At 35.0% G+C, this 15,741-nt stretch overlaps 1 pseudogene; it reads left to right on the top strand.

The window, feature by feature from the left end:
• The first annotated feature begins 10,899 nt into the window (after positions 1-10,899).
• LOC138159178 (E3 ubiquitin-protein ligase Topors-like) lies at positions 10,900-13,533 on the top strand (annotated as a pseudogene).
• The last annotated feature ends 2,208 nt before the right edge of the window (positions 13,534-15,741 follow it).

Below are 15,741 nucleotides of genomic sequence, written 5' to 3'. Positions count from 1 at the left end.
ATTGATATATTGTAAATAAATGTTGTGCTGTAAGTACCTCTTATCTTTCTAATGAAAGGGCAGAAATTGGTAGCTTGGGGGACATGTTCCAGATTAAGGGAAGGGAATATGTAGTATTGTATGTTATGATTATCTGTTTTCTTGTTTCTTTGTTGTTGGTGGTGTTATTGTTTGAGTCCTAGAATGTAAACTTCAAGAAGGCAAAGTTAGTTTTTTCTCTTATCTTTATAATCTTTACCACCACTAACAGCATCTATGTGTCAGGGCCTTAGGAAATATTGCTCATACTAAACCATGGTTACCTTCTCAACCTGTGCAGTTCTTCACCATGATCTTTCATAGATTCTCTTTGGACAGAGGAGCATCCCAAGATGTTGGAGTCCTTTCTGTAGAGTTTTTCATATTTGATGTTGTTAAATACAAAATCCAGCCCAGATTCATCAGGAGCTTTCAGCAGAATACACAACATATACGAAACATTAGGTTAAAATAAGAAGAAAAGGTAAACATTAAAAACAATTACATGTGTCTTTGCACAGACACACATGTATACATGTATGTGCACACATATATGTATATATGTACATGTATTTGAAATTGTTGAGATGAGCATTCATGCCCAGTTTTAGATTCAAAATTCAAACATAAAATACACCAGGATTTATGTGATTTCTGATAAGTTTATATAAACAAACAGGATAAAAAGGAGAATTATTTCATGAACTGTTTAGAGGGAGCCAGATGGTCCCACTGAAGCTTTGGAATGACTATTGCATATGAAATAATACTGAACAGATAGGGAAAGTGACATTAATTCCTGATCTCAGTCTACATCTGTACCATTTCCTGGTCTATTTATCTACATGGGAATGCTGAGGATATTTCATTTTAAAAAACCAGGGAACTCCAGAGTTGTTTGGTAGATCCTGGCAAAAATCGGCAGTATCAGGCTTAGAGTTTAGGCTTCAGAGATTAAAATTGGGAGGAATATGGAGTGTTGAGAATAAACTACAGTGACGTGTGCTGCCCAAAGCCACTGATCCAAGAAGCTAGGACCAAAATAAAGAGTAAAAGAGCATTATTTATCTGGGAGGGGCTTCACCTTTTTTTCTAAAGAGTATAGTGCTTTGGGGCTTACAATATTTTCCTGGAGTATGAGACTTTTTAGTTCTCAAGACTCTGAAGAAACTATGTGGGAAAAACTGAGGCAAAGGTTGTTTTGTTTTGTTTCCCCCGAAGATCCTGAATAAGAATTCCTATATTTTCTGTCACCTTCTTTGGAAGTCTTGTGGCTAAAAGAACATGGTTTCATTTGCTATTTGCTTGGGGAGAGTCAAGGAATTCAGCTGTTGAAATCAACAGAGCAGTGTCTAACAAATACTGTTAAGTATATATATATATATATATATATATATATATATATATGTATGTATGTATGTATGTATGTATGTATGTATGTATATAAACCTCAGAGTATCCAGAAGAGCAAAAAGAGATAGTAGAACTGGTGGAGAGACTATGAGTCTGGTTAAGTAGAATCCAGCAAAGAAGCATCCAGTGGTGATTATTAGATTAGTTTAGGGAGCAGCGCAATGACATTAATAAAAGATATGAGTTTTGAGGCTTTAGAACCTGGAGTTGCCTGTCAAAATTTGTAACTTGGCTCTATATTCATTCCCTATTTACAAGCCTCTTCATGGATTTCTGTTCTTCTCACTGATTGTGGAAGAGCATGAAACTTTTCTTTTATTGTTATTTTTTCATGCTAAACAATTTCATTAAATGTCTTTACTTTGAATTGTCTGTCACGTGGTAGACTTACATGTTTTGGTTTTGTTTTTTTTTTTTTTTGATTGATTGATTGGATGTCTATGTAAGTAGATACACTGGTAGAGTTTTAGGAGATGGGGACCCACTTGAACTTCACGGAGTCATTCCTGGGGGTACTCAACCTGTGATTTAAGAGTATTGCCAAGAACTCCCATTCTGGGCCAGTGCTGCACTTGCAATTAGGAGAAGACAGGTTTAAATCCTGTCTCCCACACTTACTACCAGTGTGACTGTTGGCAAGTTATTGCCTTCATAATCTAGCTCTAGTCTACTTTTGCAGGCTTATTCCTTTTCATAGACTATTGCAGACAAACTGCCGTACTTACTGTTTCCTAAATTAAGCAATCCATTGCTCAGTTTCTTGATTTACAATAGTCTGGCCCCTATGCCAATGTAACAGTAGCATTGAACATGTTTAGATTTTTCCTTTCCTGGTGGGTTACATAGAGCAAATTAATAGAATATTTGGATACTTTGTATTGATTAGGTGATGATTTGGTGCTTGTGGGTGGGGGAAGAGCAGGTTATTTACATCTATGTTTGACCATAGTATTTCAATGGGATATTACTGAGTTACCTAATTGACTGACAATGTGGAACTCAATGGATGTATACAAGGGGAGTAATCTACTATTGTACTACTCTGTTTTTGGCTTTGAAGCATCTATATGTCTTTTATCTTAACCTGCAGAGTTGGATGAAGAAAGGAGAAATAGTTGTATCCCACCCTCCCTCTCTTTGGCTCTAAACATATGGCACATCTTCCTCCTGTGTGTTTTTTTCTCCCCTGTTCTTTGGCAAATGAGACCTTTTGGTAGATCAATCCCAGACTGTATGACTTAGTGAATTGTGAAAGGTCTGAATATCCTGGGAGATCTGAGTAGAGGCAAGTAAAATGCCCCTGGATTATCAGTAGGATATCCTCCAACAGAGGAATCTTGTGTATGGAAAAGGTTAGCTTATAAACAGAAGATCATAATTGGGTAATTGATTCACTAGCACATAGTGAATACGTGATGTTTGAAATGCCTTATTGTGTGATTGCAAAACTGCTTTATGTTCTGATAAAACTTGAAATATCACTTCCCCAATTAATTATAACCACACTTATAGATGAAGTAACTGAATTCTAGTGTTAGCAGTATGTTTTAAGCGCTGTCGTTTTTCAACTCCCTATTTTTTTCTTTCTGTGTAGAAGTAAATTCCCTGTACCTTATCTGATTTATATTTTACATTGAGCGTTTCTTCTTCCACCCCTTTTAAATTAAGAAGCACAAAGTTTACTATAATTGTCATCCTTTCTTTTACACATGGATGGTACTTTACTATCCAGCTGGTTATTGTGAAAATAAGGACTCTAACTCCCTTTTCTATAGAGGTAGCACCTCATCCTGTACCTAGAATTGAACCCAGAAAAAAAGACCAGGTACATAACAAGGAGATACAAATACCCCAAGCATCTATAAAACCAAATGGTCAGTTACATAAATTCTTTTTGTTAGCACTGCCACCTTGAGTCTGCCTAATTATTAGTGTTTCCTCCCTCTTCAAATTATCTGGAATTCCCTTATTTAAATGTATCCCCCAGTAGAATGTAAGCTTTTTGCAAGCAAATAATATTTCATTTTTCTCTTTGTATCTCTAGGATATGGTGCGGTGCTTGCAGTTAAGTGCTTAATAAGTGTTTCTTGAAATATTATTTCAATTCAGCCTGAGCTTATATAAACCAGATTTCTATTTATAAGTCAGGAAGAATCAGCCCCAATAGTGTTCTCTAAAACAAGATAGTGCCATTTTAATCAAATTAAATTACTCTTCAGCATAATGAATATTTAAGTTGCTGAACAACACAGAAAATAATATTCAGTTATATAAAGAAGTTGCTAGTCCCAGGGTACTTGCAGTCATATTAATGATAAATTCTATTTTTTTTTTTACCTTTTACATCGCTAATAAAGGAATTTTCCCTCCTTTGGGTTTAAATTCACAGAATTAAAAAAAACATTAGTTTGGGACTGTGTGAATTTTAGCCTAGATAAATAAAAATACTACTTCTGTGAGTTAGTTAAGACAACTTGGGCATTTGCTTCCAAGCATATGCCAGAAGCAATTAAACTAGATGGTATAAGTGTTCAATATACTTCACTCATGTGAGTTTAGGTATATATTCCCATTGAATGTGTTCCACTGTTTTATTTTAGTGAACACACACATCTTTATTAATATTGAACTTGAAAATTCAAAGTCAAATTATGATAAGTTTCTTTCATTCTGATTACATTATCAAACTCAGGAAAACTTACTTTACCATTATGCTACAAATCCAGTATTACAATGGAGACATTGACTAGATACAAACTTGGGATGCTCCCATTTCAAAATTTAACCTTAAAATTATTGACTAAAATAATGTTCCCAGGGAAGTATTATCCATGTGTCAAAACTAATACATAATTTGATGCATGTATCTCATTATAGGAGAATGGTCATAAAAAAAATGTTCTGGCTTTCTTTGACTAAAGTGAAACTAAAATTTAAACAAGTTTAAATTGAAGTTAGTTTTAGTACACATCTGTTTGATCAGGTTTTGTTTTCCATAGACTAAGAGATTCCACTAGCATTAGTGGATAATTTGTTCAATATTTAATGTAGTCTAAAAGCAAGAAAACACATCTCAAACAATCAACAAGCATTTAATAAGTGCCTACTAAATGGCAATCATTTTATTAGACTCCAGAGATACTAATACATAAGTGAGATAGGCCATGTCCTCAACTAGATCATATTCTACCAAGGAAGTTAATTTAATTTAATAAATAAATCAATATATTTGTTATTATGATTACAGATAGGTAATGCTGGATCTATGTACACATATTTTTGAAGGGAGGGGTATGCTGTAAGAGATATAAATTTAACACACAAGATAAAGTCACACTTCAAATAGAAACTTGCAAATATAGTCTATTTAAGCATTAATGACCTATTGGGTATTATAAAATATTAGAACTAATACATTTGGTTTGGTGTACTCACATTGACTCAAGGGAGGGGCTAACAACTGAGGCAGTAACAGTACTATTTCCAGCTGCTGCTACTTGTACTTCTTTTACCACTACTCCCACCACCACCATTAACTGATATATTTAGATAGTGATTTCAGGTTTAAAGAACATCTAATTTACTTTATCTCTTTTCTATCATATCAAACCTGAAAAGTACATGCTATGGTTACTATAATTCCCATTTAGCAGCCAAAGAAACTATGGCTGAGAAAAGTTTAAAGAATTTTGTTCTGCTTCACACAGCCTGTACCCAAGTCAGGATTCAGACTCAGGAATTCCAGGCCCTAGCCAATGTGCCATATTGACTCTATTCTCCTATAGAAAGCCTTCCCTCATCTATAGAGGCCTTTATGTCCTCCCCATATTCAAATGGCCTTATATTAACTTATCTTTAGACATAACTTATCTTCCAGTAGGATATAAGTTTCTTGAGGATGAAAACTCTTCATCTTTGCCTTGATAGTCCTATTACTTAGCAGGTGGAAGGAACCTAATGAATGATTGATTAATTGATTGAATGGTTTCAACAGAAGGATTCACTTGGAAGGTAAAAATAAAAATAAAAACTCAGGACCCAGAATAATTCTTACTTGAAATGGTGATAAAAAACCTTTATGACTTCACTCTTTGTTCCATGATTCACTCTAACTTTTCCTGTTTTCCTGCCATGCATGTATATTTAGAACTTTAAAAGAACAAGTGAGGTTGCACAATGAACAGAGCACTGTCCTTCAGTCAGGAGGACCTGAGTTCAAATACAGCCTCAGACACTTAAGACTTCCGTGTGACTTTGGACAAGTTACTTAACCCCAATTGCCCTGCCTTCCCCCATCCAAAAAGAAAAAATATGAATCAATTAGTTCTAATATTTTATAATGCCCAATATGTCATTAATAATTAAATAGACTATGTTTAGAAGTTTCTATTTGAAGTATGACTGTATCGTGTGTTAAATTTATATCTCTTACAGTATATTCCTGCCTTCAAAAAGCTTATTGTCTAATAGAAAGACTTTATCTTATAGGCTTAGAAATATTAGATGTCTTTGACAAGCTCATATAGCAAGTCACAGAGCTGGGTTTGAATCCAAGATTTCAAGATGCTAAAGTCACAATTCATATTACTATAACACTCTTCTAATAGGTTCATTTCATTGAATTGTAAAAAGAATTGAGGCCCAGGAGGTTAAATTGGTCTTTCAAGGATCTCACAGTTATTTAATATCCAAGGAAAGTTAATTTTTGCCTTATATCTCTCCAGTATGCAAGCCTCCACACCATTTATAGCTTGATTCATGCCATTTCATCTCTATTCTAAACATCACTTTCCCCATACTGACCAGGACTCTACTCCTGGGTTCTTTGGCTTGTATAAGCCAGGTTTTGCTTTACCTTTCTCTGGACCAGGTCTCGCCATCACTTGCAACTTGCTCCATTTCATTCCTTTACTAATTCCAGCCACAATTTATAGTTTCCCCCATCCAAACTTAACCACTTTCAAATAAGAGATGGTCTTATTTGCGTGTATTTGTATTCTGAGTGTTTAGTATAGTACCTAGCATATAGTAAATATTTAACAAATGATTGCTCCATTGCTTGCACTACCTATCTGTATGCTTATCTGTCAACATCATCATCATCATCATCATCATCATCATCATCAAATATCTGTTGAGCTGCTAAGTGGTAAGAAGATAAAGTGTAGGACCAGGAGTGAATTAAAATCTCACTATATTCTTGAATCTATTTAAAAACATTCACCTCTACCTTTGTGGAACTCTGTTCTAATTGGAGAAAATTTGTGATTTTTCTCACTGAAAAAGCTATGTGAGGAAGTGCCCAGTTCTACCATGTTAATTTCTTGTTTTTTTTTTTCTTTTTGGAAGGGGGAAGGCAGGGCAACTGGGAGACTTGCCCAAGATCACACAGCTAGTAAGTGTTAAGTGTCTGAGGCCAGATTTGAACTCAGGTCCTTCTGACTCCAGGGCCAGTTGTCTATTCACTGTGCCACCTACCCCTCCCCCCCATGTTAATTTCTAAAACAGTTTTAGTCTTGACTCTGACCTCTTACATCTTGTCTCAGGAATAGCATATCTTTTGATCACACCCATACTTTTTCAGCTCCCTTTTATGTATTGTCCTGCATTTGAATATGAACTCCTTGAAGGGATGACCTGTCTTATTGTTGATATTTGTACCCCTAGAGATTAGCATAGCTCATTTAGAATCAATATTAATAAATATTCATTCTATTTATCTTTTTACCTACTACCTTGATAGATATCTAAACATTATGAAATTTTATAAATAGGTAGGCTAGAAGAAAATAAGCCATTATTAAAAGCCTCCTTCTGCCAGACACTGTGTAAACAATTTAGAAATATTATATGATTTGATTCTCATAGCAGCCATGCTAGGAAGATGACATTATTATCTCTATTTTACAATAGGAAAACTTGAAACAATGAGTTATGTGTCATGTCTATAATTTTTTAAATTATTTGGATGAAACATAAAATTGTTGCTCAGTCATATCAATTTCTCTGTGGACCACAGAACAGTAAGCTCTTCCATCCTCCATTATCTGTTGAAGCCTGTTCAAGTTCATGTTTATTTCTTCCATGACACTACCTGTCTATTTCATCTTCTGTTATCACTTTCTCCTTTTGTCTTCAATCTTTCCTGAAACTGGGGGCTTGTCCACTGAGTCCTGTCTTCTCATTTTGTGGCCAAAGTATTTAAGCTTTAGTTCAGTCTGAATTAATTACTGCTTAATTTGCTCTCCTTGCTGGCTAAAGGACTCTCAAAAGTCTTCTTCAGCACCACAATTTAAAAGCACCAATACTCCATTACATAATTCAGCTTTTCTTATACTCCAACTCTTACACTCATAAATTGCTCCTATGAAAACCAAAATTTTGGTTAAATGGACTTTTGTTAGCTATGTGATTTCTCTGCTCTTGAGTATGCTATCCAGATTTCTCACAATTTTCCTTCTAAAGAGCAAGCATCTTTCAATTTCATGGCTACAGCCTCTACTTGGAGTTATCTTTGAGCCCAATAATATAAAATCTGTTACTGCTTCCATTTCTTCTCCCTCCATTTGCTAAGAAGTGATAGGACCTTTTGCCATGATCTTAGTTTATTTTTTTTTAATGTTAAGCTTCAAAACAGGTTTTTTTTTACTCTTTGCATCTTTATCAAGAGGCTTCTTAACATTTTTCTTTCTGCCATCATAGTATTGTCTGCATATCTGAGATGAGTTCCTATCAATAGCTCGATATTTCTCCTAACAATCGTGATTCCAGCTTTGATTCATTCAGCCTGGCATTTGGCATGATGTACTCTGCATATAAGTTAAATAAATTAGGTGACAATATACAGCCTTATCATACTTCTTTTCTAATCTTAAACCAATCAATTATTCCACATCACATAAAAACAAACAAAAACGATATTTGCACTTTATAGTTTATGGAAGATATAACATGTAACTTGCGTACATGAAAATTAAACAAATAAACTGGGTTTCATGGCAAACACACTGTAAGAACTAGGCCAATAGATTAATGAATATTTAGACATCTCTGTTGTAGCTCAGCAGTTCTCAAACTTTTTGGTCTCAGAACCCTTTTACTCTCTTAAGAAGCTGTCATTCCCAAATAACTTTTATTTTTTTGGTTTATATTATTATATTTAATAAATATATTTACAATATAAGAACTTAAAATGGATACATTTAAAATATTTTTAAAAGGATGATATAATCATATTACATGGTAAAAAGTAACCTATTTTATGAAACATGCCAGTATTTTCAAAAGCAATTTAGCCACAAGAGAGGTATTGTTTTACACATTTTTGCAAATCTCTTTAATGCTTGGCTTGATAGATGATACTTGGATTCTTAAATTTACTTCTGCATTCAATCTGTTGTGATATGCAATTTTAGCTGAAGTAAATTACAAAAATCTGGATTCACATCTATGAAATTATAAAAAAAAGAGGGATGTTTTAATAGGTTAAAAATGTCATTATTATTGCTGTTGTTCAATCTTTGTTGTGTGTGTGTGGGTGTGTGTGTGTGTGTGTGTGTGTGTGTGATTCTTTGTGATCCCATTTTGGGTTTTCTTAGCAAAGACACTGGAGTGCTTTGTCATTTCCTCCTCCATTTCATTTTACAGATGAAGAAACGGAGGCAAACAGGGTTCAGTGACTTGCCCAGGATCACACAGCTAGTAAATGTGTGAGGTGAGATTTGAATTCAGGAAGAGGAGTCCTCCTGACTCCAGGCCCACACTCTATCCACTACACCACCTAACTGCCCCTAATTTTGTCTCAATATTACTATTAAACTACCTCTGATTTCCAGGACACCTAAAAGGCCACAGTGATGCCTAGGGGCACACAGCCCACACTTTGAGAATCATTGTCTCCGTTCTTTTGCTATATCTATTGATCTCTGCCTACCCTTTTACTGATCACTGTTTTTTTTTTTAAACCAAATCTTTCTTAAAAAACATCAGCTCCAGTATACCTTAAATTCAAATAAATGTAAAACTAATCAAAATCAAAGCTGATGTTAGCAAAAGAAGGTTCTTTAGCATTTCTTCTATTGGTTAAACCTCTGGCAAGCTTCAGTGAACATACAATGAAATGAATGATCCAATGTCTTTCTTCTGTTTGGGACGTGACACTACTACTGTCAAAGATATCCACACAACATCCAGAATTTCTGCCAAAAGCTGCCAAATGTATGTAAGGCGCTGGCAGTGCAAAGCAGCATTTTACATATCTGTACCAGGCCCATTGCAATAACAGCTGCTGAGACAGATTTCTAAGTCTTTTCACCACCCGTTCCCCATGTATTTCTATCACTGGCACTTCTTTCAAGAATAGAAAATACCAGCTGTTCCTGCCGTTCCAGAAGGCCTTATGCAGAATTGTGTCCTCCCCTAAAATAAATAGTTAAGAAATAATGGTGACACAAAACCATGATCCAAGGTAGGTGTAGTAGGGAAGGCAGGAACAGCTTTTATTTGCAACTCCCACCAGCACAATGTTCATAGTACTCACTTTCTCCCAAACATGGAACTCCTTTTCTTTTCTAAAAATGTAAACAAACCTTCCTTCCTTGATTTCTTTTTCTCTTCCTTCTTTGTCTGATGAGGCAAATCCAAATTCTAATTTGCACACTTCCCAAAAGGTGCTGGAAGGGCACTGGATTTGCTTTCATAAAGCTATAAATTGCAAGTTCCAAATAAGAACTGCTATTTTGTCTATTTTTAGGTGGATAAAAATGGCCATTTGGCATATATGGCCTCACAAAGATAAATTTCCTCTTTAGCTGGATCTCCCATGGAGAAAATGAAGAAAAAAAATTAAATTTTTAGGAAGACAGCGTTTGGTGGATGGGACTACAGCTGGTGTTTCCCCTTGCTGGAATACTGGTTACTTCTTGAGGATAAAGAAACTGAGGGGTAAAGAAGTAAACGAAGAAAATAACCATTTATTATGTGCCTTCTATATGCCAGGGTACTCTGCTAAGTTACTTTACAAATGTTATCTCATGTGATATTAACACCCACCCTAGAAGAAGGCAACCTAGATTACACGGGGAAGAGGGAGGTCTCACAAAACCCAACCCTCAGCAACCCCAAACCAGTTATTCTGCTTCTCTTCTGTTTGGGCCACCTCCTCCCCAGGAGGGGCCTTCATAACATCATTCCTTGAACCTTCATGGAGAGATTGGCAGGTAAGGCTGGCCTATACATGTAGTCTGGTGATAAGCCCCTGGGGAAGCAGCCAATACACTTCCTATAATACCGGATAGGTGACCAGTGTGGTGCCTTGTGTCACAAAGGTCATAGCCAGTGGCTCTTCCTTTGCTGGAATTGGAAAGGGGGCAGATGCTCACTAGAGGTGAAGAGGGAAGAGCTGGTTCATAGCTGTCAGTGACCGGATCATCCTTCCTTGCTGGGGCAGCTCCAGAATCCTCAGAAGTAATGGCATCAACTTTTGAAGAATTCACAGTAGACAACAACTTTTTACCTAAGCTGGTAACAACAAATTGCACTGGGCAGTTCCAGTTGACGTATCCCCTGATTCCAAGCATCCTTATATGCATTTACACAAATTTCACAATGTGGCATGTCTTGGTCATTACTTGGTCATCTGCTGTGTATAGGAATGATAACATGAATTCCACTATGAAAAAAGCAGTATCAGTCTGCCTTATATTCAATGAGCGCACAAAATAACTTTGAGAACTACTTCATCAGGCCTTATATAGGAACATGATCAAGAAATATGTTCAAGGCTCTTTCACTAGAACCTATAGGTGAAAATTTTGCTACCAGGCAACTATCGGGAGAAAGGAAAGAAGTGCTTGCACTTATTTCCAAAGGCACACTTCTCTTTGGAAGGACTAAAACACCTCTCAATATCGGAATACCATTTGAAGGATTATGTAGTCCAGAAATAGGACAGAGACATCTTAGAATTATTCATATCTTGAGACAAAAAGGATGATGCTTAAAGAGAATTCAAGAATCAAATACTGTTAATTTCAGAAGAACATTACGTTGTTTTGGTGTTCCTGTTAGACATATCTAAGATGGTGGTCACTATAGAGATATTTTAGCTGCTATCTAGATATCCTACCTGTCTTTATAGTTTAGTTCCATGGTTAATGACAAAACATACATCTTCGGTCAATATTGTTCAGCACATCATCATGAATAATGTTACTTGCTATGATGAAAAGAATAAATCTTTTGTTGATGACTTATAATATTTTTTTTACTTAGTTGGACTATTTTTACGTACATTTATCAGTTTTCCTTAGTCTCCTTTTAGGGTGGAGGTTTTTTATTAACATGCTAATTTTGACTGAGGCAAATAATCATGAACTAGATGCTAATTCATTGACTACTAGTCAAGCTTCATGGCATTATGAAACTCCCAAACCACCATATTCAGTCTCAGAGCAGGTTTATGCAGCTCTATCTTCCCCTTTAAATATGCCTGGCAGTTCAGATGAAGAACCTGTAAGAAGTAGACCCAAGATTCCAATGGGAGCAGACACCAATCAGAACTAATACAATGATGCTGACTCTTCATCAGATAATTGTGTCAATGTTAGATATGTTAAAACATTAGCTGAGAAAACCCCAAAACTTGCTGGATTGTCCTCTGACTCAGAAGATTCAATCTGAGAAAAATTAATCTGTGAATAAACTAGATGCCAGATCCAGTGATAATAATTTCAGTAGATGCTCATTTCCACTTTCATTTGTTTCAATAGATGGGCAAATAAAAATCATCATAATTCTGATACCTCACCATCTGCTAGGATATTTAGATAAAAAAAAAAGAAATCAGTTTTATCATCTCTCTGGGACTTGAGCTCATTAGTCACATTACAAAGAATATATTCACCATGTATGCTTAGAATGTCCAAAAGGAGGGGCAATCAAGAAGTTCAGATTCAAATCCTTACAGCAGAGATGGACATGAATGAAAGAGCTATAGTAAATATCATGGAAAGAGATAGACAAAAAGAAGGTAATCAAGAAGCAGAGCTAGTAGTCAACTTAAAGATAGAAAAAGACAAGAAGACAGCAAGAACTAGAGATAATTCTGGAAATGCCAAGGAGTATCTTTAAGCAGTGAAAACATGGTTTCTAGAGAGAAGCAGATCAAGAACCTGGTGTTAGTGGTCATGGTAAAAGAAGATCAAGAAGCAGGAAGAGAGAATTATATGAGGAAATAATTACAAAAGGAGATACCAATGAGAGCATACTTGCTATATAAAATAGGGATGACTATGAGTCATTATATAAGAATTCTATCCAAAACTCACTATCCTAAACTATTCTATCCTAGACACTATTCTAGTCCAGGATTTGGAATTCAGATTTTTTTTTAATGGACAAAAACTTGGAAGGAAAATAATTACAATGAAAAGCGGCATTACTATAATGAAAAATACAGGTCAAAGACTCAGTACAGTAAGAAATCACGGGATGTATCTCTAGGATCTGACCAAGTGAAATTTGAAAAGCTTGAAGAGGAGCAAAACTACAAAATTCAGCGCTTGGAAGGTACCCATAAAAAGATTGAATGATCTTACGAAGATTCTTCCAAGGGAAAGTGAAAATGTTTGAAAAATCCTCCAAGTTGGGTGAAAGCTACAAAAAATGAAGGTGACAGTTTTTCAGATAGATCCAGCAAGGATAGATACAAGAGGAAGAAAAAGTCATACTGAAGCCTAATGTAGAGATAGTTTTTTTTAAGTCAAAACTACGAAAACAACCAGATATCATAAAAAGAAAAAAAAAAACACATAGAAATCCTGAAGCTAATTCTTTAAATCTTCCATTGTGATTCCAATTGAGATTGATAGTGACAAGGAACCAGAAGGGAAAGAAAATACTAAGTATGATAGTCATGCCACCTTGGTAACTCAGAATACTTAAAAAAAAAGAGGATCTTCCTTTTATGACTTAGCACAAATTAAGAAGAAAGATAGATTTGTTCTAGTAGATGAAATTACTATCCTGGACAAGGAATATGAAATCACAACATTTTTTTCTCCTTTTCTTACTAGAGTGCCAAAAAATTCTAATAACACATGAACTTAACACTCAACCCTGTGTTTCTCAGTTCTTGAGTCTTGAGAAAATGTCCCTTCTCAGATACTATATATGATTTCCAGAGAAAAGTTTTTTTTTAAGGAACATAAACCCTTTTTATCTTTCACAATATTTTTGGCTTTCACTCAACGAGCTTTTAAAAGATCTGAATAACTCTGAACTGAATAAAGGTCTTTCATACTTGCACTGGCATGAATATACATTGAAAAGCACATATGCTTTAAGAAGCTCAAATCTCATTTCTGATACATACTGCTGGGTGACTAAGGGCAAATCTTTGACCTCTTTGTGTCCTAGGAAACTCTAAATTTTTAAATTACTAATGAAATCTGCATTGATGGAAAGAATTTCTGGTCTGCAAAATTAAAAAAAAATACACAAATGGTGAAATGACATAAAAACCTGAATTATTTTTATTTTATTATTAGGAGCCTGTAAGTTTCAATAAGACTCTTCCCCTCCCATTTTTTTTCTTATTTTCAATTCTTGGGCTTTTCACATCCTTCTTCCAAATGAAGATATAAATGCACTAACCCATTTTAGGAATGCTATAATCAGAGGACTACTGGTAATAAGACAAAAGTTTGTTACCATAAGGTTACATGCTTGATATTATAAAAATACAGGAGCTTCAAAATCATTGCATAAAATTAAAATAAATATTCAAGCATTTATTCAAACTAAGCTACTGAACAGTTTTAGACTTGCCCATCAATAATTATATACTGTCTGGAGAGCATGAATATCATTAAATGCAAAATTTTAGTCTTAAAATATCCTTAGAAAAAGTGTATATAATTTATTGATTTTCATTTAACCTGTAGTAAAATTTTAGACAATTCCACTTCCTAACTGTGTTTGTGTGGGCAAGTCAGCAAACTTCTTTGAACCTCAGTTTCCTCATTTATAAAGATAATATTTTTACTACACCTCACAAAGTGTTGTTTGGAAAGTATTATGTAAACCTTGAAGTCCTATTAGAAGGTGAACTGATATCATTATTGTTCCTGATATTACCAGATTAAATAAATGTATCAAATAGATGAATAAAGTCTGTGGCCAGTGTTTTATTTTGTTTTATTTTTTGAAGGGAGGAGGGCAGGGCAATTGGGGTTAAGTGACTAGCCCAAGGTCTCATGGCTAGTAAGTGATAAGTATCTGAGATGGAATTTGAACTGAGGTCCTCCTGATTCCAGGGCCAATGCTCTATTCACTGCACCACCTAGACACCCCAGATCCTGTGGTTCTTGGTGTGATTGAATCCTACATTGAGGTTCTCGAAACCTATTAAGTTTATACTGTAATTTTAGATATGCCAAAACATACATTTATAGATTTCCTTCTTTATATGCTTGATAATTCATGCCACATACCTGAAATTCAGTTATGCCTCTACATTCAAAAGTACAGAATATGAGAACATGTCAAATATATCAGTTTCTCTGTAATAGCCTTACATGACTTGTTATTGTTGTTCTTTCTCAGAAACAGCCCAATTGCCTGTTCCCAGGGGAATCATACACTTATACAATGCACATCCACACCATTCTTTCTATGCTCAGAAATTGAAATATTGCCCCTGTACACTATCAGGCTTTGCAGTCACTATCCCATTACATCAGCTGGACAATGAAGGGTCCTAAGCAATAGTTCTAAAAATTCACTGGTATGTATTAAAAGCAATTTTATATTGCCATGAAAAATAATTTTAGAGAAAAATAAAAAATAATTCCAAAATCTCTCTAGATCTTCTTTAAACACATTAAGTACATAACTTTAAAAGTTAAAGCAGCTTGATAAGATTATCTGTCAACTTGCTTTTGCTGAGGTCACAATAGAACTCTTCCTCTCTCCTTTTCATTTCCTCTTAGACATCCAGATCAGCTGTAAAAACTGAGAACAGAATGTTTTGGTAAAGATGTGAGGTCTTAGTGGAAGTTCCTTTACACAGTGCCCCATAATAGTTAAAATATTCCACAAACAGAGCAGATATTGTCCTGTTAGCCTGTCTCTTAGTTGAATGTTCTCTGCCATATCTTTAAACTCTTCCATGTGGCATAGTATCATCATAACTTGCCCTCACTTTGTTTATGAAAGTAGTTAAAACTTTTTCAAATGCCTTTCTAAACACTATGTAGGTTGGCTTTTAAATCTGTTTGTCCTATTTTAAGTGAGACTTTTGCTTACACT

This window comes from Petaurus breviceps, unplaced genomic scaffold, assembly GCF_028583685.1.
Source record: "Petaurus breviceps papuanus isolate PSGF00001 unplaced genomic scaffold, PetGlider_PUasm1.0 175, whole genome shotgun sequence".
NCBI classification, from domain to species: Eukaryota; Metazoa; Chordata; class Mammalia; order Diprotodontia; family Petauridae; genus Petaurus; species Petaurus breviceps.
The sequence above is the reverse complement of the archived record's forward strand: the minus strand, read 5'-3'. Positions and strand labels throughout refer to the sequence as shown.